Source organism: Cetorhinus maximus, chromosome 17, assembly GCF_964194155.1.
Source record: "Cetorhinus maximus chromosome 17, sCetMax3.hap1.1, whole genome shotgun sequence".
Taxonomy (NCBI): Eukaryota; Metazoa; Chordata; class Chondrichthyes; order Lamniformes; family Cetorhinidae; genus Cetorhinus; species Cetorhinus maximus.
The window spans coordinates 22,151,746-22,178,635 of NC_135895.1; positions in this window are offsets into that span (position 1 = coordinate 22,151,746).

The following is a 26,890-nucleotide window of genomic DNA, read 5'->3' on the forward strand; positions in this document are numbered from 1 at the left end:
TGAGTATATTTAAGTGGGCGGGGTTTGTGCACAGCCTCTCCCACCCCCTGGTCCAAGGCAGCTGATGCTACACTGGTGCAATGTGTGCCACAAGCTTAGCAGCTGAAAGGATGCAGGCTTGAATTGAAGTTGTTCTTTTCCTAGATGAGCAGCTGATCAGGCTGAAGAGCCTCATCTACCCTTGACATCGCTGTCCAAATCATTGGCACTATTTGTGATCCCCGCACCAACAGCTGACATATACCTTGCTTTTTGAAATCAGTTACCCTCTCCTAGGTAGACTGCCAATTCATAGAAAGTAGAATCATAGAACGTTTATGGCACAGAAAGAGGCCACTTGCCCCATCGTATCTGCATCAGTCAATAAACAAGCCACCCAGCCTAATCCCGCTTTCCAGTATTTGGTCCGTAGCCTTGCAGGTTACGGTACTTGAGGTGCATATTCAGACATCTTTTGAATGAGTTGAGGGTTTTTGTCTCTACTACCCTTTCAGGCAGTGAGTTCCAGACCTGGACTACCCTCTGGGTGAAAACATTTTTCCTCATCTCCCCTCTAATCTGTCTACCAATCACTTTAAATCTATGCCCCCTAGTCACTGACCTTTTTGCTAAGGTAAATAGACTCGATCCAGGCCCCTCACAATTTTGTACATCTCAATCAAATCTCCCCTCAGCCTTCTCTGTTAAAAGAAGAACAAGAGGGTGTGACTGCAGGTGAAGCAGGTTTGGGGACCAAGGGGGTAGCATTCGAGGAGCCTCGGCCCCTGCAACTGTCCAACAGTAACAAGGTTCTTGCAAGCTGTGTGGATGAGAGTGGGGACTGCAGGGAGGACAAGCGAACTGATACAGGCAGCCATTCAAGTTGGGGGAGGAAATAGGAGAGCAGTAGTGGTAGGGGACAGTATAATTAGAGGGATAGATAGTGTTCTTTGCATCCGTAAGCATGAATCCTAAAGGCTGTATTGCCGGGATTAAGGACACCTCCTCAGGGCTAGAGAGAAACTTGGAGTGGGAGGGGAGGGATCCAGTTGTTGTCGTCCATGTTGGTACCAACAACATTGATAGGATTAGAAAGGAGGTTCTGCTGAAAGAATTTGAACAGTTAGGAGCTAAATTAAAAAGCAGAACCTCCAAGGTAATCTCAGGATTGCTACCTGAGCCACGGGCAAACTGGCATAGGGTAAATAAAGTCAAGGAGTTAAATGCATGTCTCAGAGATTGATGTGAGAGGAATGGGTCTCAGTTCACGGGGCACTGACACCAGTACTGAGGCAGATGGGAGCTGTTCAAGTGGGACGGGCTTCACTTGAACTGTGCTGGGACCAGTGCCTTGGCGAACTGAATAACTAGGGCTGTAGAGAGGGCTTAAACTAAATAGAGTTGGGGACGGTTCTGGAGCGGGGATACGTAGGCTTACAAAGCAAAAGGACATGCAGGGCAGCTATTTAGGTAATGATACCCAGAGTGTGACAGGAAGGGACAGAGTGTACAACCATAAAAAAAAAGCAGCAAATAGGGTCAAAGGGAGAAAAAATGGTAAAAAGGCAAAATTAATGACCCTTTACTTAAATGCACATAGTATTCGGAAGAAAATAAATGAATTAATGACACAAATAGAGGTTAATGGGTATGAACTTAAAGCCATTACAGAGACGTGGTTACAATGGGATCAAAGCTGGGAACTAAATATTCAGGCGTATGTAACTTTTCGAAAGGACAGGCAGGAAGGAAAAATGGGTGAGGTAGTTTTGTTAATACGAGATGGAATAAGTACGATAGCAAGAAAGGATCTTGGATCGGAAGATGTAGAATTCACGTGGGTGGAGGTATGAAATAACAAGGGTAAGAAGACACTGGTGGGAGAAGAGTACAGACCCCCTGATGGTAGCTATACTGTAGGACAGAGAATAAATCAGGAGATAATGAGGGCACGTAAAAAAGGCAGTACATTAATCATGGGCGACTTTAATCTTCATGTAGTTTGAGAAAATCAAATTGGCAGATATAGACACGAGCAAGAATTCATAGAGTGTATTTGGGACAGTTTCTTAGAACAATATGCCATGAATCCAACCAGGGATCTAGCTATTTTGGATCTGGTAATGTGTAATGAGGCAGGTTTAATAAATAATCTGAGTAAAAGATCCCTAGGAAACAGTGACCATAATATGGTAGAATTTACCATTTAGTTTGAGAGTGAGTAACTTGGGTTGGAAACATAGAAACATAGCAACTAGGAGCAGGAGTAGGCCATTCAGCCCTTCGAGCCTGCTCCGCCATTCATTATTATCATGGCTGATCATCCAACTCAATAGCCTGCTCCCATTTTCTCCCCATACCCTTTGATTCCCTTTCGCCCCAAGAGCTATATCTAACTCCTTTTTGAAAACATATAATATTTTGGTCTCAACTACTTTCTGTGGTAACGAATTCCACAGGCTCACCACTCTGGGTGAAGAAATTTCTCCTCATCTCAGTCCTAAATGGTCTACCTCATATCCTCAGACTGTGACCCCTGGTTCTGGACACCCCCCACCATCGGGAACATCCTTCCTGCATCTACCCTGTCTAGTCCTGTTAGAATTTTATAGGTTTCTATGAGATCCCCCCTCATTCTTCTGAACTCCAGCGAATATAATCCTAGTCGACTCAATCTCTCCTCTTATGTCAGTCCCGCCATCCCAGGAATCAGTCAGTTAAACCTTTGCTGCACTCCCTCTATAGCAAGTACATCCTTTCTCAGATAAGGAGACCAAAACTGCACACAATATTCCAAGTGTGGTCCACCCAAGGCCCTGTACAATTGCAGCAAGACATCCCTGTTCCTGTACTCGAATCCTCTGGCTATGAAGGCCAACGTATCATTTGCCTTCTTTACCGCCTGCTGCACTTGCATGCTTACCTTCAGCGACTGGTGTACAAGGACACCCAGGTCTCGTTGCACATTCCCCTCTCTCAATTTATAGCCATTCAGATAACCTGCCTTCCTATTTTTGCAACCAAAGTGGATAACCTCACATTTATCCACATTATACTGCATCTGCCATGCATTTGCCCACTCACTCAGCTTGTCCAAATCACACTGAAGCATCCATGCACCCTCCTCACAGCTCACCCTCCCACCCAGCTTTGTGTCGTCTGCAAATTTGGAGATATTACATTTAGTTCCCTTATCTAAATCATTAATATATATTGTGAATAACTGGGGTCCCAGCACCGATCCCTGCGGTACCCCACTAGTCACTGCCTGCCATTTGGAAAAAGACCCGTTTATTCCTACTCTTTGTTTCCTGCCTACCAACCAGTTTTCTATCCATCTCAATACACTACCCCCAACCCATGCGCTTTAATTTTACACGCCAACCTCTTATGTGGGACTTTGTCGAAAGCCTTCTGAAAGTCCAAATAAACCACATCCACTGGCTTCCCCTCATCAACTCTACTAGTTACATCCTCGAAAAATTCCAGTAGATTTGTCAAACATGATTTCCCTTTCATAAATCCATGTTGACTGTGTCCGATTCTGCCACTGTTTTCCACGTGCTCAGCTATTAAATATTTTATAATGGACTCTAGAATTTTCCCCACTACTGACGTCAGGCTGACTGGTCTATAATTCCCTGTTTTCTCTCTGCCTCCCTTTTTAAATATTGGGGTTACATTAGCTACCCTCCAATCTGTGGGAACTGTTCCAGAGTCTATAGAATCTCAAAAGATGACCACCAATGCATCCATTATTTCTAGGGCCACTTCCTTAAGTACTCTGGGATGTAGATTATCAGGCCCCAGGGATTTATCAGCCTTCAATCCCATCAATTTCCCCAACACCATTTCCCTACTAATACTGATTTCTTTCAGTTCCTCCCTCTCACTAAACCCTGATCCCCAACATTTCTGGTATGTTATTTGTGTCCTCCTTTGCGAAGACAGAACCAAAGTATGCATTTAGTTGGTCAGTCATTTCTTTGTTCCCCATTATAAATTCCCCTGTTTCTGACTGTAAGGGACCTACATTTGTCTTCACCAATCTTTTTCTCTTCACATACTTATAGAAACTTTTACAGTCAGTTTTTATGTTCCCTGTAAGCTTACTCTCATACTCTATTTTCTCCTTTTTAATCAATCCATTGGTCCTCCTTTTCTAAATTCTAAACTGCTTCCAATCCTCAGGTTTGTTGTTTTTTCTGGCCAATTTGTATGCCTCTTCCTTGCATCTAATACTATCTCTAATTTCCCTTGTAAGACATGGTTTGGCCACCTTTCCTGTTTTACTTTTGTACCAGACAGGGATAAACAATTGGTCCAATTCACCCATGCGCTCTTTGAATGTTTGCCATTGCCTATCCACCATCATCCCTTTAAGTAACGTTTCCCAATCCATCATAGCCAACTCGCGCCTCATACCATCGTAGTTTCCTTTATTAAAGTTCAGGACCCTAATCTCAGAATCAACTACGTCACTTTGATCTTGATGAAGAATTCTATCATATTATGTACTGTACTAAACTTAAATATGGGTAGCTACAAAGAAATGAGGGCAGAGTTGGCTGGAGTGGACTGGGAAACCAGTTTAGCAGAAAAGATGGTTGATGAACAATGGCAGACTTTTAGGAAAATAGTTTATGACTCTCAACAATGATATATCCCAGTGAGGAAGGAGGATTCGAGGAAGGGGATACACCAACCATGGTTAACCAAGCAAGTTAAGGACTTCATCAAATTGAAAGAAAAAATATAAAATGTGGCAAAGATTAGTGGTAAGCCAGAGGATTGGGAAGTTATAAAAACCAACAAAAGATGACCAAAAAAAATGAAGAGGGAGAAAATAAACTTTGAGGGTAAACTAGAAAGTAATGTAAAAACAAACAGTAAGAGCTTCTTTAAATATATAAAAAGGAAGAGAGAGGCCAAAGTGAACATAGGCCCCATAGAGCATGAGGCTGGGGAAATAATTATGGGGAACCAGGAAATAGCAGAGGAGTTGAATAAATACTTTGCTTCAGTCTCCATGGTAAAAGATACTAATAGCTCTCCAAAAATACTAAATAATCAAGGGGCAAAATGTGGGGAGGAAGAAAATACAATAACTATTACTAGAGGAAAAAGTACTAGGGAAGCTAATGGGGCTAAAGGCCAATAGGTCACCTGGAACCTGATGGGTTGCATCTTAGGATATTAAAAGAAGTAGCTACAGAGATAATGGATGTACTGGTAGTAATCTTCCAAGAACCCTTAGATTCTGGAAAAGTCCCAGAGGATTGGCGAACAGCAAATGTAACATCCTTATCCAAAAAGGGAGGGAGACAAAAAACAGGTAACAATAGGACAGTTAGCTTAACATCTGTCATTGGGAAAATGTTGGAGTCTATTTTAAAGGATGTAAGAGCAGAGCATTTAGAAATACATAGTCTAATCAAGCAGAGTCAGCATGGCTTCATGAAGGGGAAATCATGCCGAACAAATTTATTAGAATTCTTTGAGGAAGTAACAAGCAAGATAGATAGAAGGGTACCAGTAAATGTAATGTATTTGGATTTCCAAAAGGCATTCAATAAGGTACCGCACATAAGGCTACTTAATAAGATAAGAGCTCATGGTGTTGAGGGTAGCATATTAGCATGGATAGAGGATTGGCTAACTAATAGAAGACACAGAGTTGGGATAAGGAGAGCATTTTCGGGATGGCAAACTGTAACTAGTGGAGGGCCCGAGGGATCAGTGCTGGGGCCTCAATTATTTACAATATATATTAATGACTTAGATGAGGGAAATGAATGTACTATCACCAAGTTTGCGGATGACACAAAAATAGGTGGGAAGGCAAGTGTTGAGGATGACACAAGCAGTATACAGAGGGAATATAGACAGGTTAAGTGAGTGGGGAAATGTTTGGCAGATGGAATATAATGTGGGAAAATGTGAGGTTATGCACTTTGGCAGGAAGAATAGAGGAGCTGAATATTATTTAAATGGAGAAAGACTGCAGAAGGCTGCAGCACAGAGTGATTTGGGAGTCCTTGTGCATGAATCCCAAAAAGCTAACATACAGTTCAAAAGGTAATAGGTAAGGCAAATGGAATGTTGGCCTTTATTTCAAAGCAAATGGAGTATAAAAATAGGGAAGTCTTGCTAAAACTACACAAGGCACTAATTAGATCACACCTAGAATACTGTGAGCAATTTTGGTCCCCTTATCTAAGGAAAGATATACTGGCATTGGAGGCAGTCCAGAGAAGGTTCACTAGGTTGATCCCGTGTATGCAGGGATTTTCTTATGAGGAGAGGTTGAGTAAGTTGGGCCTGTACTCATTTGAGTTTAGAAGAATGAGAGGCAACCTTATTGAAACTATAAGATTTTTAGGGGGCTTGACAGGGTAGATGCTGGGAGGTTGTTTCCCCTTGTGGGAGAGTCTAGGACAGAGGGCATAATCTCAGAGTAGGGGGGTGCCCATTTAAAAGAGAGAGGAGGAGGAGTTTCTTCTGAGGATAGTCAATCTGTGAAATTCTTTACCACAGAGAGCTGTAGAGGCTGGGTCATTAATTATATTCAAGGCTGAGATAGTTAGATTTTTAATCAGTAAGGGAATCAAGGGTTATGGGGAAAAGGCAGGAAAGTGATGTTGAGGATTATCAGATCAGTCATGATCTCATTGAATGACGGAACAGACTCGATGGGCCAAATGGCCTACTTCTGCTCCTACATCTTATGGTCTTATGGTCTAACCCAGCCTTTCTAATCTTTCCTCATAGCTGCATTTTTCCAATCCTGGCAACATCCTTGCAAATCTCTTCTGTACCTCTCTAGTGCAATTACATCCTTTCTGTAATGAGTTGACACAGTACTCAAGTTGTGGCCTAACTGATGCTTTATACAGTTCCAGCATAATGTCCCTGCTCTTATATTCTATACCTCAGCTAATAAAGAAAAGGAATCCATATGCCTTCTGAACCACCTTATCGACTTGTCCTGGTATCTTCAGGGATCTGTAGATATACACTCCAAGGTCCTTCACTTCTTCTACACCTCTCAGCATTCGCCCATTAATTGTGTATTTCCTTGCCCTGTTTGACTTCCCCAAATGCATCACCTCACACTTCTCAGGGTTGAATTCCATCTCCACTTTTCTGCCCACCTGACCAGCCCATTGGTATCTTCCTGCAGTCTACAGCTACCCTCCTCACTATCAAACACATGGCCAATTTTTCTCTCATCTGCAAACTTCTTGATCATGCTCCCTACATATGAACATAATTACAAACATATGAATTAGGAGCGGGAGTAGGCCACTCGGCCCCTTGAGCCTGCTCTGCCGTTCAATAAGATCAAGGCTGATCTGAATGTAACCTGAACCCCACATTCCTGCCTACCCCTGATAACCTTTCACCCCTTTGTTAATCAATAATCTATCTATCTCTGCCTTAAAAATATTCAATATTCAAAAACTCTGCTTCCACCACCTTTTGAGGAAGAGAGTTCCAAAGACTGTCAGCCCTCTGAGAGAAAAAAATTCTCCTCTTCTCTGTCTTAAATGAGCAACCCCTTATTTTTAAACAGTGACCCCTTAATCCTATATTCTCCCACAAGGAGAAACATCCTCTCCACATCCACCCTGTCGAGATCCCTCATGTTTTAAAAGTTTCAATCAACTCGCCTCTTACTTCTCTAAATTCCGGTGGATACAGCCTTTCCTCATAAGACAATCCATCCATTCCTGGTATTAGTCTAGTAAACCTTCTCTGAACTGCTTCTAACACATTTATATCTTTCTTTAAATAAGGAGACCAATACACCAGATGTGCCCTGTACAACTGAAGCATAACCTCCCTACTTTTGTAATCAATTCCCCTCATGATAAATGATAACATTCTATTAGTTTTCCTAGTTACCCTGCTGTACCTGCACACTAACCTTTTGTGATTCGTGTACTAGGACACCCAGATCCCCCTGAATCTGCATTTACATCCAAATCATTAATATATACCATAAAAAGCAGGGGACCTAGTACTGAGTCCTGCGGAACCTCACTGCAAACAGCCTTCCAGTCATGAAAACACCGTCAACAATTACCCTTTGTTTCTTGCCACTGGGCCAATTTGTATCCAGCTTGCTACGTTACCCTGGATCCCATGGGCTTTCATTTTTTTAACTAGACTGCCATGTGGGACCTTGTCAAAAACTTTGCTAAAATCCATGTAGACCACATCAACTGCACTACCCTCATCAAATCTCCTTGTTACAACCTCAAAAAATTCAAACAAGTTAGTTAGATACGATCTTCCCTTAACAAATCCACACTGACTATCCTTGATTAACCTGTGCGTTTCTAAGTGACAGTTTATCCTGTCTCTCAGAATTGATTCCAACAATTTGCCCATTACTGAGGTTAGATTGAGTGGCCTGTAATATTTTGGTCTATCCCTCGCTCCCTTTTTAAACAAGGGTACAAAATTAGCAGTTTTCCAAATTCTGGCACCACAGCTGTATCCAGTGAGGATTGAAAAATGAGTTAGACCTTCTGCCACTTCCTCTCTGGCTTCTTTTAGCAGCCTGGGGTACATTTCACCTGGCCCTGGTGATGTATCCACTTTCAAGAATGCTAATCCCATTAATACTTCCTCTCTCCCTATGTTTATCGCATCCAATATTTCACACTTCTCCTTAACTACAATATCTACATAGTCCCCCTCGTTTGTGAAGACAGACATGAAGTATTCATTCAGAACCATACCACCATCTTCTTCCCCTACACATAGGTTACCTTTTTGGTCTTTTCTGGATCCTACTCTTTCCTTAGTTATCTCCTTATTCTTAATGTATTGATAAAATATCTTTAGATTTACCTTGATTTTGCTTGCCAATATTCTTTCATGTCCTCTCTTTGCTTTCCTAATTTCCGTATTGATTTCACCCCTCCACTTCCTATGCTCCTCTTGGCTTTTGGTAGTATTGAGTTCTTGGTTGACGAACTGAGGCTGACAAGCCCTAGCAACTCAGGGCTGTCTGGTTTAGAGGTGCCAAACACCTGCCTTCGCACCTCTGCCCACAGTTCTAAACAGGGATTGGCACATGAAGCCAGGCAGTCAGAGTTTGATGAGGAGAGGCTATTTGTGATGCTGACCATATGGGATTTTTTTGTGAGTGAAGAGCATCTCAACTCTCTTCATCATCCCAGTCCTTCCTAATCCTTTGACCCCCAAAATTTTCAGGAAAAGTGATAGAGAGGGATAATAGGCCCTCATTTTACATAGACCTGAAGTGTGGGTGGTCCAGCAGTTGTAGGGTGCATGGTGGTGACCAGCATGCAGTGGAGAAATTTGTCCTTGGTAAATACATGCAATGGACAACATAGGAACTGGAGTTTTAGCCCCTCAACCCTGTTCTGCCATTCAATGAGACCATGGCTGACCTTTGACCTAACTCCACATACATGCATAGCCTCTTTTACACTACACCCGATTCTGTCTCCCACAATGGGGAAAAAAGATCAGGATGCAGACTTTCCCTTGCCCATTTCGCTGAAGACCAATTGCACCCCATAATAATTAAATATGAGGCATTGAAATCAGTGATCACCTGGAACTTCTTTTGAAAGCAGTTTCATATTTTGTGAAATCAGTTGGAAATAATGTTGAGCATGAATTATTCCTCCTCCTCCTGTACTGTGCATGTCAGAAAATTTTACCATCTATCTTAAAAAAATTAATTTCTCTTCTAAAATAGAATCTGACTTAGTATCAGAAGTTAAATGTTAAAAGGTTATTTCTCCAATGTTTCTCATTTTAAGTATTTGTGCTTAGCTATATAGACAGTTCTAAGACAAAGATACTATCCATTATTAAGGCCATAAATACTGGCAGTGTCTTACAGAATGATTATACTAGGATTTATCATGCTTTTTGTGAAACATTTCCAGCACCTTAGATTGCTGTTCCAGAAACTTCTACTATTACTACATAACCACCAAAAATATTACCTTATTGTTCCACTTCTGACATTGTCAACTGATTTTATCAGTTATTGGTAAAGTCACACTTGGTGCTCTCCATGTTAACCCCCAATTGCCAGCATTGCTTTAGAGTGATAATGTCTCAGAGGGTTGAAAGAAGTCTTGAGAAAAATAGTGATATGTGCAATAGCTACTAATTGATACTAGTGATATGTACAGTTTCACTAATTGATCTTGTAGGTTTGTTAAAATAAAATAAAAAGAACCTTTAAAGCTCTTTCATCAACTGAATGTAATTTTTTCAGAAATGCATTTCAGCTATTGTTTGTTCTTCCATACATTCTTCCCACACATTTTAAATCTGACTAGCACATCGCTTGTTATTTGTAGATTTAACTATTTTGTTGAAGTGCACATTCAGAATGAATGTATTTTTAATTCACACAGAAACTAATTTGGAATTAAATGTAGAAATATACTCCCTTACCAATTTGAATACAGTTGCTCTAATTTGAAGTGGTAGTATGGTATTCTTGAAATGTTAGTACTCAGGACAACATACAGTACTGGTACTGACAATAAAAAAACTTTCCTTGTATTTGAATTGGATAGCATTATTGCAAAACCAAGGCATTGTAGATGCTGAGAGGAGAGTTTTAGAGGAGGATCCTGGGACTGGCAGTCAGCAGCATCTGGAGAGTGTGAGAGGAGGATCCTGTGACAGGTAGTCAGCAGCACCTAAAGGAGAGTGCAAGAGGAGGATCCTTGGACTGGCAGTCAACAGCACCTTGAGGAGAGTGCAAGAGGAGGATCCTGGGTCAGGTAGTCAGCAACACCTAGAGGAGAGTGCGAGAGGAGGATCCTAGGACTGGTAGTCAGCAGCACCTAGAGGAGAGTGCAAGAGGAGGACCCAGAGCCAGGCAGTCAGCAGTACCTAGCACCTAACATCACAGGAGGAACTAAAGTTCATTGGTTGGTGAGAAACTCCTGTTAGGGGGTGTCATCAATTAGCTGAGAATTAGAAAAGCACATTCTTTTTAAAAGAAGGAGCTACTTACATTTAAGTAAGAATCACAAGCAATAGAGAAATAAAGTTGTCGAGGCCAGGTAAAATAAAGTTGCATAAGTAAGCCAAAGTAAAATAAGGTTAATGAAAAAAGAGTAAATTAAATGGCAGGACAGCTCGGTCACGTGGAACACGTGTCTTGTGTCTTGTATTATGTGGGAAGTCATGGATGCTACCATTGCCCTAGATGACCACGTGCAGGAAGTGTCACCAGCTGCAGAACCTTAAGCTCCAGGTTTCGGAGCTTAAGCGGCGGCTGGAGTCACTGTGGCAGACCTGTGAAGCTGAGAGCTATGCAGATAGCACATTCAAAGAGGTGGTCACACCACAGCTTAGGAGCCTGGAGACAGAAAGGGAATGGGTGACTGCCAGGCAGTCCAAGAAAATTAGGCAGGTAATGCAGGAGTCCCCTGGGGTCCTACTCATCAACTGTTTCTCTATTTTGGAAAATTGGTGAGGGCGTGGGTTCCTCGGAGGAGTGCAGTCAGAGCCACGTTTGTGGCACCACAGGCTGTACAGGAGGGGAGAAAGAAGAGGGGAAGGGCAGTAGTAATAGTTGATTCATTAGTAAGGGGAACAGACAGGCATTTCTGTGGCCGTAAACGTGACTTCAGGATGGTATGTTGCCTCCCTGGTGCCAGGGTCAAGATGCCACGGAGAGGCTGCAGGTCATTCTTCTCGGGGAGGGCGATCACCCAGAGGTCGTGGTCCACGTTGGTACCAATGACTTAGGTAGGAAAGGGAATGAGGTCCTGAATACAGACTTTAGGGAGCTAGGAAGGAGATTGAAAAGTAGGACCTCTAAAGCAGTAATCTCAGGATTACTCCCAGTCCCACGTGCAAGTGAGTAAAGAAATAAGAGGATTGAGTGAATAAACATGTGGCTGGAAAGCTGGAGGACGAGGGAGGGCATCAGATTTCTGGGGCACTGGAACTGGTTCTGGGGAAGGTGGGACCTGTACAAGCCAGGCGGTCTACACCTGAACAGGACTGGGATGAACATCCTCACAGGGAGTTTTGCTAGTGCTGTTGGGGGGGATTTAAACTAGATTGGCAGAGGGATGGGAACCTGAGAGCAAATTCAGAGCAGGGAATGGGAGATGGAGAATTAGTGAGTGACTCAGAAATACAGAGGCAGCACAGATTAAAAAGCACAGGAATTTGGCAGTGTTAAAAGGTATATATTTAAATGCAAGTAGCATAATAAATAAAGTAAATGAGCTGAGGGCACACATAGACACATGGCAACATAATATCATCGCAATAACAAAAAATTGGCTTAAGGAGGGGCAAAAATGGCTGCTCAACATTCCTGGATATAGAATTTTCAGCCAGGATAGGGAGGGGAATCAAAAAGGTGGGGGTGTAGCATTATCGGTTAAATAATCAAATACAGCTGTGAAGAGGGATGATACACTAAATGACACATCAAATGAGGCAATATGGGCTGAGCTCAGAAAAAAAAGGGTTGCTAGGACTGTATTATAGACCCTCAAATAGTGGAAATGAGATAGAAGAGCAAATATGTAGGCAGATTTCTGAGTGCAAAAACAATGGGGCAGTAATCGTTGCGGACTTCAATCACCCTAATATCAATTGGGATACGAACAGTGAAGGGCACAGAGGACGCAAAATTCTTAAACTGCATTCAAGAGAACTTTTGTAGCCAGCATATAACAAGCCCAACGAGAGGCGGTGCAATTCTAGATTTAGTCCCAGGAAATGAAACTGGGCAAGTGGATGAAGTAACAGTGGGGGACCATTTTGGACATAGTGACGATAATATAGTTAGGTTTAGCATCATAATGGGAAAGGACAAAGATAGAACAGGAGTAAAAGTTCTAAATTGGGGGAAGACAAATTTTACAAAGTTGAGAAGTGAGCTGGCGAGAATGTTCTGGATACAACTATTTGAAAGAAAAACTGTGTCAAATCAGTGGGATACAATCAAAGGTGAGATTCTACGGGCACAGCGTAGACATATCCCCCCAAAGATGAAGAGTGGTACTGCCAAATCTAGAGCCCCCTGGTTATCCAGAAGCATACAGGCCAAGATAAAGCAGAAAAAGAAAGCTTATGATGGTCACAAAATACTTAATACTGTAGAAAGCCTAGAGGAATATAGAAAGTTCAGAGGTAAAGTAAAAATGGACATTATGAAAGCAAAGAGAGGATGCGAAAAGATTTTGGCAGGTAACATCAAAGAAAATTCTAAGACGTTTTACCAATACATTAAGAGCAAGAGAATAGCTAAGGAAAAGGTAGGGCCTATCAGAGATGTACATGGTAACTTGTGGGTTGATGCAGAAGATGTGGGCAGGGTTCTTAATGAGTAATAATCTCTGACCTCGCTCAGGAGAGGGATGATGCAGACATTATAGTTAAAGAGGATGAGTGTGAAATATTAGATACAATAAGCAGAATGAGAGAGGAAGTATTGGAGGGACTGGCATCATTGAAGGTGGATAAATTGCCAGGGCCAGATGGATTGTATCCCAGGCAGTTGAAGGAAGCCAGGGAGGAAATAATGGATGCTCTGAGGATCATTTTCCAATTCTCACCAGTTACAGGCAAGATCCCAGAGGATTAAAGGTCTGCGAACATTGTACCATTATTTAAAAAGGGTGCAAGGGATAGGCCAGAAAATTATAGGCCGGTCAGTCTGACTTCAGTGGTGGGCAAATTATTGGAAACAATTCTGAGAGACAGGATAAACTGTCACTTAGAAAGGCATGGATTGATCAGGGACAGTTTTTTTGGGGAGATTGTGTCTTACTAACTTAATAGAAGTTTTTGAGGAAGTAACGAGGAGGATTAATGAGGGTAGTGTAGCGGATGTTGTCTACATGGATTTTAGTAAGGCACTTGACAAGGTCTCAAATGGCAGACTAGTCAGGCAAGTGAGATCTCATGGGACATAGGGGAAGGTGGCAGGTTGGATCCAGAATTAGCTCAGTGACAGGAAACAAATGGTAATGGTCAATGGATGTTTTTGCCAATGGAAAACGGCTTCCAGTGCTGTTCCACAGGGCTCAGTGTTGGGCCTTTGCTGTTTGTTGTATATATTAATGATTTAGGCTTATATATTGGAGGCATGATTGGGAAATTTCCAGATGACACAAAAATTGGCCATGTATTTGATAGTGAAGAGGATAGCTGTCGACTCCAGAATGATATCAATGGTTTGGTTAAATGAGCGGAGAAGTGGCAAATGGAATTCAATCCAGAAAAATGTGAGGTAATGCATTTGGGGAGGCAAACAAAGCAAGGGAATACTCAATAAATGGGAAGTTATTGAGAGGGATTGAGGAAATGAGAGACCTTGGAGTGTATGTCCATAGGCCCTTGAAGGTGGTAGGACAGGTGTGCAAGGTGGTCATGAAAGCATATGGAATGCTTTCCTTTCTTGGATGAGATTTGAATACAAAAGCAGGGATGTAATGATGGAACTGTATAAAATGCTTGTTAGGCCACAGCTGGAATTTTGTGTACACTTCTGGTCACCACATTACAGGAAGGACATAATTGCTCTGGAGAGAGTACAGAGGAGATTTACAAGAATGTTGCCAGGGCTTGAAAATTGCAGCTATGAAGAGAGATTGGATAGGTTAGGGGTATTTTCCTCAGAACAGAAGAGGCTGAGGGGTGACCTGATTGAGGTGTACAAAATTATGAGGGGTCTCGATAGGGTAGACAGGAAAGACTTGTTTCCCCTAGCAGAGGGGTCAATTATCAGGGGGCACGGATTTAAGATGATTGATAGAGGGATTAGAGGGGACATGAGGAAAAGCAGAGGGTGGTGGGCATCTGGAATTTACTGCCTAAATTGGTGGTTAAAGCTGAAATGCTCAATTCATTTAAAAGGTACCTGGATCTGCACCTGAAGTTCTGTAACCTGCAAGGCTATGGACCAGGTGCTGGAAAGTGGGATTAATATTACCAGCTGGTTCCTTTCTTCTCTTTTTGGCTGGCACAGACATGATGGGCTGAATGGCATATTTCTGCACCATAACTTTTCTATGGTTCTATGTTGGAAATCGGAAATAAAAACCACAAACGCTAGAAACACTCTGAGGATCGGACAACACCTGTGGAGAGAAAAAGAAGTTAGCATTTCAGGGTGATGAGAGGTCATTGAAATGAAACGTTAGCTCTGTTCTTCTCCCCACAGATGGTGCCTGATCTGCTGGGTATTCCCAGCATTTTCTAACATAACTGCAATGCTTCTGATTCCAAAAAGCTGTGGGAAACACAGGAACACTTCAACACTGAGCAATATCAACTGCTCCTCGTACATTCTTCAGGCTATCATTTAATACCATTCTTAAATTTAATTGGTCTTATTAACATGTTATAAATTCAAAAGCAAAGTGAGTATTTTAATGTAAGTGTTATTAAACATTATTATTGCTGAATGTAAATTATCTGACAATTCAACTTTTTAGTACTGTTCTGCTGATCCATTTATTTTGCTTAATTTGAATTATTGACATATTTGTTTTTGTGCTAGGATTTTAAATAATCAAAAAAGGCTCTATATTTGAGTTTTTATATGCTCATGGTAAAAGGTGAGTGATAGTGATAAGACTTTGGAAAGTAGTATAGTCAGGGAAAGCAACAGGGAAGAGCATGCCTACTGCCTTCTGAATTCTGGAACAGTGATTATGATTACCTTCACTTGCACTTAATACAAGTAGCTCTTGAAAACAAGGTATGAACAATATGTTGGGTTTTTGTTAAAGATGGGCGATGAAGAAGGAACAATTGAGTTTGGAGGTGACTAAGGCATGTGTACCGGTTTCAGCAGAGAAGGCACTCAGGCAGAAGTAGAGATGGAAATAGTCATCATTGGTAATGGATAGGATGTGGGGTTCAAAGTAAGTTGAGGGTTGAATAGGATGGCAAAGTTGTGAACAGTCAGATCCAGCTTGAGTGAATGATCAGGGAGTAGGAAAAATCAGCAGCACGAGGATTGTGTTTGTTGAAGATGATGGCTTTGGTTTTTCTTATGTTGAACTTTTGCAACTCATCCATGATCGACTGCAGGACAAGGTGACATGGCAAAGGTAGTTAAGGGAGTTGGTGAGCAGTTAGAGCTGAGCGCTATTGCTATATCTTAATGGAGATGTGCTGGCTATGGTCAGAACGTAAGGAATGGAATCACAGAATGGAATGTAAGAACAGTTCCATGGAACCCAGTGAGAAAAAAGATATTTTAGGCAAATGGCTTGATGATTCATACCATGAGACATTATATAGAAATCACATAGGATGAGGATCAACAATGCACTGACAGTCACAGAGAATTTAATTTGTGACATAACATTGAGGGAGCAGGCTTTGGCACTCATGCAAGACAAAAGCTTGAAAAGGTACAGGGAGAGATACTTCAAAGCACCACTGTAAAAGTTCAAGGCTAGAGTGATCATCCTGCAGGGCATAGACAATCCATCTCTACCAGAAACAACTGTGTCCTTAAAGTCCTCTGCTCCATCCTTGTCTAATTCCAAAGTACCCATGGATTTCTTGAAGGTCTTGTAGTGCAGTAGGTAGCATCCCTGCTTCTGAGCCACAAGTTCCAGATCTGAGTCCTACCCCAGGACTTGATGGTCAAGGAAAATGCATTAATAAGCGGTCAAACAGGTTAATTATCCACTTTCTTCTTCCAACACACACGATAAGAGTGGGAGAGATTCCTGGCCAGCCATGTGATGGAAAGAAAGTTGGAGCCTCGACCATCACTGTCCAAAAGCTCCAGACTACACGCATGTAAAAGTGGATGTTGCCACAGCAACTCAGCCTTCCTCAGTAATCATCATCGCAAAGATCAGCATCATACAGCTGCCCCTTGTTTCCCTTCCTCATGAAACCAGTTGAAAGAGCTTTAGAGGAGTCAACCAGTAGTTTACATAAGGCATTACTACATTAAGAGAATGTGCTAGAATGGTTTTGTTGCTGAGCACATTCATGTGACCAACATAGATTGGTCTCAAGAATTATGACTTGAGAGACACATTGGTTCTTGACTCAGCTTGCTTGTTTGTAAGTACAGAAATTTGAATAAATTACTTGCTTGAGAGCATATTGTCTTGTTGTTCTTGGTCAATCTCACAAAACTAAGTTGACTAGTTAACTAGTTGACTAGCTAACACTTAACACTGTCTTAGACGTCAAAAAAATTTTGTAAATTGCTGCAGCGAGTAAAGCCTTGCCTATTCTTATTCTCGCATCTATGGCATCATCCCAGTGAATCTACATAGCACCTCCTCCATGGCTCCAAACTTTCTGTAATATGGTACTCATGTTTCTGCAGCTGTGTTCCACCAATATCTTGAACAAATTTATCATTGCCCCCTCATTTTTGCATTCAGTGCTGTTTAATAAGACTGAATTTTCTCCAAGGACATGGGAAACAGTTGGCAGGTTTGTTTTCACATCAAAAACCTGCCTCCGGTGTGAAATTAAAATCCTGATTTTCACGGGAGTAAGCTTTTAATTGAAATGGAGATAGGTTCTTGTCGTCTTATGGCAGATGGGGAGGAATGGAGGTGGGCCAGATGAAGTGGGGCCTGATTTAAGCTTCCCCACAGCAGTCATCCACAAGGCTGCTGGTTGTCCCAGGGCAAGTTATCTGCTGATTGTGCCAAAGTCATCCACAGTACAGAGAGAAGCAAGATGTCACAGGAGAGCCGGATGCCTGGTACCCAGGCCATGGCTGCCCTTTGCTTTATTGGTACCGACCTGGATCTAATGCTGGGGAACATGAGAAAGCGGAGGAAGGTCCTCTTCCTCTAAGGTGGCAGAAGGAAGCTACTAGTTTGCTCAGGGCACTGACTGGGTCACTGGGGTGTCTTCATACTGTCTTTGTCTACTGCTTTACTCTCATTACACTGCATAAGTGATAATACTTTAAGTCAGATGCCTGGGGCTCCTTTTATTGCTGCTGTGAAGGGAAAAGTTGTATGAGGTGTTGAAAGAGGTAACAGTACTCTTCACGGTGAGGGCAAAGCCACTGGGCAGACGTGCTTCATTCATTGGCCTGTTCCAGGCTGAGTCTTCCATGCCTGTGTTAGCGTATGTAAATCAGACTTCCTTCCATGCCGTGCCCCTCAACCTGGGTCAGAGGGGCTCAGCTGAACCATTTCTAGAATCAGGAGATCCCTGACATTTATGGTATCCTCAGGAGTCCTTCATGCCCTAAGCCCTGCCCACCCATCTTGTCATGCAGCAGGGGCATCCCTCTGTTCACTGCCATCTCGCTCTGCCTTTTCTTGCTCTTCTTCTCTCACCTCCTGCTCCTGCTGCTCCCCTGATGAGCAGTCTCATTCCTAGGCCTCACCATCCTCAAGCGCCAAACCTCTTTGGACCTTGATAAGGAGAGGGCAGAAGACCATCACAATGACACGTACCCTTGCAGGAGCGTATTTAAGTGTGCCACACAAGTGGTCCAGGCACCAGAATCACATCTTAAGAAGCTCGATGGTCTGCTCATTGGTTGTTCTTCTGGGAAGGTGGCATTAGCCCTATGGCCTCAGTCTGGAACTCCCATAAATGGGTGAGTAGGCATTTCTTTCTCTCGTCCTCTAGGATCCATTTGCACACTTTGGGGGTTGAAGTGTAGATCTGAGGCATCGTAAACTGGCAGAGGATGAAGGAGTTACAGCAGCTGTTAGGAAAATGAGTGTGCATATGGGGGAAGCTCTTGTTGTGGTTGCAGACCAATTTAATGTTGAGGGAGTGGAAGCCCTTTCTGTTAATGAATGTGACTGGCCAGTTACTAGGTGCCTTGATGGTCCTGCACCTAGGGGAATCCAGTGATTGCAGCAAAACCCACTGCCCTCTCTTCCTGAGAGACCATGTCTGTCTTGAAATGAATGTACTGCCCGGCTTTCGAGATGAGGGTAACAATGCCCTGTGAAATGCCATGGTGTGCTGCCATTTGTGAGATGTCATCAAGGCCTGCAGCTGATCCGTGCAAGGAGCCAGAAGTGAAGAAGTTTAAAGCTACAGTGACTTTGATGGCCACTTGCAGAGCATGCCGACGTGTACTGCAAGGTGAGAGGTCTTAGGCGCTGAGGGCACCGATGTCTGTGGCCATCTGCTTGGTCAGCCTCAGTCTCCTGCGGCCCTGGGGCTCGGTCAACTCCAGGTTCCTGCATCTTCAGCATTAGACTTTAAGGATATGACCTCTTTTGCCTTCCTGCCCCTCTCTCTTCTCCCAAGACTTCGTGCTGTTCGGTGTTCCATCCTTCCTTTGGAGGGTGTTGTGCTTTATCTCCATTGGGCATATAATCTGACAGTCATGTCCCTATTGCAAGGTGCAGCCTTTTGGACAGGTCACTGCCCCATTGTGATTGGAAGCCTTGTTGGCTGCACTTCTGCCTTGGTGATTCCAAGGGCAGGTGATGATGCTGTTCAAAGCCCAGGTGATGAGTGCCCACTCTCCTGTGCAGTGCCAAGGGCACCACCTTACCAAATGTCGAGTCCCCCTTTGTCTTATGGGGCCAGAGTAATTCCCTGGGCCAGCTATAACTGGGCCACCACTCTGTACCTGATCAGCAAAGGCCACTAGCTGAAACCCATATGCACCCTTCAGCATTTGAACCCCTCCCCTCTTCAAAGCTCTTAACAAGCTTGTCAAGTACGTAATTGGCCTCGATTGGGAGACAAGTGGGATCGCTGTCCCGGATTGCCCTCGCTCTGCTGAACATTGCCGGCACCAAAAACAACGTCCTGAAACTAACATGCCAGCTGGCTCCAATATTTTTGGGCCCTCCCCCACTTCTGTTCACGACCCCAAGGGAAGGAGGCCTGAAAATTCAGCCCATTATCTTATCTTCAACGATCAGAGTATCTGCCTGTTTTCTGTTCCTATCCTAGTATTTTGAGGTTGCAATTACTGTAATTGTCACTTATCTTAATAGGCATAGGAAAAGGTGCATAATGTGAGTATTTTACAGAACTAAGCTTTTTTCTAATGCTGTTATGCTGTTTTATAGTTGTAATGCCCCCATTGCCAGATTCCCCTATTGCCAGTTCTGCCACATCCAATCATTAATGATGGTGGACAATTAAACAACTAACAGAAGGAGGATGCTCCACAATTATCCCCATTTGCAATGATGGGGGAGAGTAGCACCTCTGTGCAAAAGATAAGGCTGAAGCATTCACAACAATCTTCAGCCAGAAGTACCAAGTGGATGATGCATCTCAGCCTCCTGCGGAGGTCCCCAGCATCACAGATGCCAGTCTTCAGCCAATTCGATTCACCCTACGTGATATCAAGAAATGGCTGAGGCAGCCGATACTGCAAAGGCTATGGGCCCTGACAACATTCCAGCAATAGTCCTGAAGACTTGTGCTCCAGAACTAGCTATGCCCTTGCCAAGCTGTTCCAGTACAGCTACAAGACTGGTATTTACCCAGCAGTGTGGAAAATTGCCCAGGTATGCCCTGTCCACAAAAAGCAGGACGAATCCAACCCAACCAATTATCACCCAATAGATCTACTCTTTATCATCAGCAAAGTGATGGAAAGGGTCGTCGACAGTGCTATCAAGCAGCACTTACCCAGCAATAACCTGCTCACTGATGCTCAGTTTGGGCTCTGCCAGGACCATTCAGCTCTTGACCTCATTTCAGCCTTAGTTTAAACATAGACAGAAGAACTGAGCTCAAGCAATGAGGTGAGAGTGACTGCCCTTGACATCAAGGCTGCATTTGACCAAGTGTGGCATGGAGCCCTATCAAAACTGGAGTCAATGGGAATCGGGGGAAACTCTCCGCTGGTTGGAGTCATACCGAGCATGAAGGAAGATGGTTGTGGCTGTTGGAGATCAATCATCTCAGACCCAGGATATCACTGCATGAGTTCCTCAGGGTAGTGTCCTAGGTCCAACTATCTTCAGCTGCTTCATCAATGACCTTCCTTCCATCATAAAGTTGGAAGTGGGTGTGTTCACTGAAAATTGCACGATGTTGAGCACCATTCGCGACTCCACACATCTGAAGCAGTCCGTGCCTATATGCATCAGACTTGGACAACACTGAGGCTTGGACTGATAAGTGGCAAGCAACATTTGTGCCACACAAGTGCCAGGCAATTACCACCTCCAACAGAAGAGAATCTAACCATCGCCCCCTTGACAGTAAATAGCATTACCATCACTAAATCCCCTACTATCAACATCCTGGGGGTTACCATTGACCAGAAACTATTGTTTCAGCCATATAAATACTGTGCCTACAAGAGCAGGTCAGAGGCTAGGAATTCTGCAGTGAGTAACTCACCTCCTGACTCCCCAAGGCGTGTCCATCATCTACAAGGCACAAGTGTGATGCAAGACTCTCCACTTGCCTGGATGAGTGCAGCTCCAACAACACTCAAGAAGCTTGACACCATCTGGGACAAAGCAGCCTGCTTGATTGGCACCCCATCCACCACCTTCAACATCCACTCCCTCCACAACCGATGCACTGTAGCAGCAGGATCTGCCATCTACAAGATGCACTGCAGAAACTCGCCAAGGGTACTTCAACAACATCTTCCAAACCCGCGATCTCTACCACCTAGAAGGACAAGGGCAGCAGTTGCGTGAGAACACCACCACCTGCAAGTTCCCCTCCAAGCCACTCACCATCCTGACTTGGAAATATATCACCGTTCCTTCACTGTCACTGGATCAAAACCCTGGAACTCCCTCCCTAACAGCACTGTGGGTGTACCGACAACAAATGGACTGCAGTGTCTCAAGAAGGCAGCTCATCACCACCTTCTCAAGGGCAATTAAGGATGGGTAATACATGCTGGCCTAATCAGCATTACACCCCATGAAAGAATAAAACAAAAAAACAGGCAACTATATGGAGTTGAACATTGACTCTACTCTGATACACATGTTTAAGTTTATAAATGTTTATAAGCTTCTATGCACAATTTTGTTTTCCTAAATATAATATATATAAATGATTCTTCAAAATCCCATAATGTAACTTATTTGTACTGAACTATGCCACTATTTGTCAGTAAACATTTAGTACTGCGGTTTAGGACTGCTGGCAGAGCTTACGGTATGACATATACACAAGGTATTAGAAGTTGCGAAAATGAAAATGGGTCAATATTAATCTGCTATTTAAGCAACTGGAGTGTGAATTTATACATTTATTGATTCTTATTATCCAATTGACAGCCTGTACTTCCATAAATGTACTGACATTTTGACTTAAACGGTAAAAATACACTCGCCGGCTGTTCAGTGAAGCATTAAATAATTGGTTCAATTCCTGAACTGTGAACAGTTGACTGATCTCAGACAGGCTGTCATATGGGTGATAAAAAATTGGCCTCTGTGCTCCTGGGCTACTCGAAGGAAAAATAAGACTACCCCTGACAAATACTTAATGATTCCAATTGGAAATGGGCATGAGGAACACAGGGCTGAATTTTACAAGCTATTGGCAGATAGGCTGGGAGTTTGTGGGGTCCATAACATGGTGAGGGAAAGCAGAAGGGGGGGGTGGCAATGGCGGGGGCGTGGCGGGGAGAGGAGGGGTGTGGGCCACCTATCATCTTCCCACTGCCATGCCATCTTTCCAGCAGTGGGAGAGGTGGTGGATGACCCTTCTGCCCAGGGGCCAATTGAGCCACTTAAGTGGCCAACTGAGGGCCACTTTCCACCGCCAATGACATTTTACCAGCAGCGGTGGGCTCTCTGCCATGTGGGGAAACCTCCCAGGAGGCTCTCTTCCCCACTGGGCAATGGCTGCCCACTTGTCAGTGGCGCCATCTGCCCCCACTGATCCCTTCTCCCCCAGCCCCGAGATTCCATTTACCTGATTGGGAAGGTGGCCTGCTCCCATACCATCCTCTTCTTCCAGGTGGAGTCCTGGCAGTGGCCACTGCTTGCTGTGATGCTGCTGATGCTGCTGGCCCTTTGATTGGCCCACAACCCTTGGTTGTGGGCACTATCCTTAATAGGGATGGATGGCCCAGTGACTCCAAAAAAAAAATTATTTCATGGGATGAGGGAATCACTGGCATCCCTAAATGCGATAGTCAAGATCGTGAACCACTTCCAGTCCATCTGGTTCAGCTACAACCACAGTATCCCTTTTCACAACAGTTTGGTACAACTGACTGGCATGCCATGACTACTTCAGAGTCAACCACATTACTGTGGGCCTCAACTCACAGGTAGACCAGATCAGGTCATCAATGGCAGTTTTCCTTCCGTTAAGGGCATTAGCAACAAATGATGATAGTTTCTTTGGTCACCATTACTGAGACTACCTTTTAATTCCAGATTTCATAATTAATTGAACTTAAATTCCACCAGCCACCATGGTGGGATTTGAAGCCATGTCTCTAGAGCATTCTGCCTGGGCCTCTGGATTACTAGTCCATTGACATTACCACTACACCACCATCTCTCTCCCCCGCTCGCAAGTTAGTTGGCTGACACCTGTAAAATGCAGTCCCTGGTTGCACAGACAGCCAAAGCAGGATCGCCCACCAACCCCCCATCCCTATCCACACGCGCCCCCACCCCCCCACCCCCCCAACCACCCCATACACCTCATTCCACTTATGCCCTGTCCCATAATGAGAACAAAATTCACACCATTGAATGAGAACAGCATTAGTCTCTGATTCCTTTACTGGCTGAGCTAACACATGAAGAATGTCTGTCTTGACAATGTAACAGAGAGGTACCAGCCCCTTCCATGCTATGACCCTCAAAAGAGGAAACTTTTAGGGACAAACTACAGAAGTAAACAGAAGCTCTACACACAGTCCCAAGTTGTGGGGCCAGAAAGACAGAGTAATTCACATTATCTAATGGGCAACCTGTGCCTGGGAGGGCACAGCAGAGTCACTGACCCTGAGCAGCAGTCAGGAAAATCAATGTATAATTACATTTCAATACCAGAGCTATAGGATTACTCATAGCTAGTAACTCTGGTTTGGAATTTTTGCTTTTAGTTAGAAGTTTATTTTCAGCATGGGCTGAATTCTGGCATTCTCATCTCATTCAGAAAGAAACACGTTCGAGCCCTACTCTACAGATGTGAGAATATTAACTAGCCTGACACTTCAGCACAGTATCTGAGGATGTTAGAGGTGCCATCTTTCAGCTGAGATATTAAACAGAGGCTCTGTCTGCCCTTGAAGGTGGTTGTGAAAAATGGTACAGCGTTATTCAAAGTTGAACAGAAAGTCCTGATGCCCCAGCCAATAATTATCCTTCAACCAGTATTACAAAAGCCGATGATCCTGTTCTTTATCACAAGATAAAGAAAAACATAATCTCGGCCCCCATTTTGTTTCCTTTCACTTTACAGGTTTTGGTTTCAGTCTTGTTTTCCTCTTTCTTTTCAAGGAGCAGTTGTTCTTTATTCTGCTGTTGACACCTTCTCTAGGCACATCTCTTGTTTCTTTACTTCTCCTATTACCACCCCCTCTGGCTTTGCACCATCAGCCCTTTTCCCATTTAATCTGTCCTGTCTGACACTTTAAAACACACCTTCCCATTTGTTCTTTTTCCAAACAGCCCCCCAAACCACCCCATTCACTTGCTTAATACCTGTTACACTTCCAACTTCTCCCAGTTCAGATGAAAGACCATCGACTTGAAACGTCAACTCTGTTTCTCTCTCCACAGATTCTGCCAGACCTGCTGATTATTTTCAGCATTTTCTGTTCTTATTATCTGGGAAAGAACTTAGATGCTCGATCCAGTTGCTTTTGCCTCCCTTTAGCTGCTGGGTTCCCTGAGCCTCGGCAATATAACCTTTAGCCGTTAAAATCAAATGGCTCCCAAATTTAAGGAACGTAATTTTATTCAAAGAGTGAAATTAATGACCTGCTGCTCCATAATGGATCATGGGGGTGCCCTCAAATCCGCCCCTGTTAAGCTGGGGGTAGTCACGTTCATGGTAAGTTGGGTCGGGTTTCACATATTTGCTGATTTAACCCGCCTGATGCTGTCCCACACATTGGGCAGAGTTTTATAACCCTGTCGCGGCGAGCCATTCAAAAGTCCATTGATCCAAAGGATCGAGGACAAGAGAGCACAGATTTAAAGTGATTTGCAAAAGAAGCAAATGCGATGTGTGAAGAAATTTCTTCACACAGCAAGTGTCTCGAGTCTGGAACGCAGTGTCAGGAAGTGTGGTGGAGGCAGGTTCAATCGAGGCATTCAAGAGGGCATTAGATGATTAATTAAATAGAAATGATGAGAAAAGGCAGGAGAATGACACTGAGTCATCATGCTGATTCGGTGAGCCAGTGCAGATACGATGGGCCAAAAGGCCCCCTTCTGCATTGTAACAATTCTGTGACCATAAAATCCCACCGGCGTAAAATTTTTCCCATTGTGGTGAGGGAAGAGGTGGTTAAACTGACCAATTAGGAGACTGTAATTGTCCAATAGGCTTATATTCCTGAAACACGTTACTGAGAGGGGAGAAAGCAATAAAATATCGGCATTTCGCTGGAAATGTCAGTTCATCAGGCTTCTGATTAAATCCACTTTTATTTTGCCACCTTCAAAAACACTGGGGACATGCTGTGCATCAATGTATCTATATATATATATATTTATTTATTTAATTGAAAGCCTCTGTACACTACTTTTCCTCATTTTTATTCTGATCAGATTGTTGTTGTAAAATGGAGGCTAATTTTTCTGTGTCTGAAAGCATGCAGTCATAACAGTTTACACTGACATAGCAAAACCCCTCAGATTATTGAACCTTAGTGTAAATTATTTCTAAAATGCAAATATCATTATTCTCTCTGTGAAATGAAAGAATGATAATTCAATTTAGTCTCTGCAATGGAAAGTAACCACTGTTAAATCATTTTCTTGTGCTTTCTCATACATTGAAGTTAATCTGTGCAGAATTTAAAAAGCTTATGAAGTTCAATTTAGTTTACAATTAGGAGTTATTAAAGCCATTTTCACAGAGAGCAAAATTCAGCTATTGGAGACTGTGAATTGAGTTCTATAATTGGACTAGCTGATCTCTTGTGGCATTGCTTTGGGTACCCTGGTAACTGCAGAATCTTTGCAATGTTTACCATGATGACGGAGGTGATTTATGTAGGCAATAGTTTAAATCAGTATACACTGAGATCAGTTATCAGCTGGTGGTTGTGGGAGGCTTATTTAGATTGGCAGTTGTTTGCTAGCTCTTAATCTCGGAGAGAGGCCGGGATCCATAAACAGGCACCTAATGGTCCACTAAAGTGAAGGGCGAAAGGACTGTAGGAATCCACTCTGCACTGGAAGTGCGCTGCCCACCATATTGATAAAGGTTCTCCCATATGGGCTTAGGGCCTGTAGCAGCTGTTGGCCCCTTTACATTGCAAAATCCACTTGAGCATGACAACAGTGTGCAGCATGCATCTTGTGGCCAAGTTTCTTCAGGAAATTGGAAGCAAAACTAGCTGTCTTTAGCAGCTGCCTGTGGAAAGATAAGTTGGAGCTGTTTTACCTTATTGTGGAGTCAGGAGGAGAGAAGTACTCCTGGCCCCACATTAAACCATCCCTCCTCTTCCATCTACCTTTTCCCTGGACTTTTCTAATAATCCAGCTTGCCCCTGGGACTGGCAGGCCACATTTGATGCCTGACGCCTGTAGTTTGACAGTAATCAGTGAAAGAGGCTGGCAGACCTGGCTGTGATGGTCGTGCAGTCATTTTGTGAGGCTAGTGATGCGTGCACTGTACTGGAATTGTGCCTCACTTCAGTTATGAACCAATGTCTAAGCCCAGATCTTCTAGATCATAAATGCCAGAAGAAAACACCTGGCTTTCCTTACACGTTCAGAAGTGTAATGTCCGGAGTACAATGGACATGTTGGACATGAAA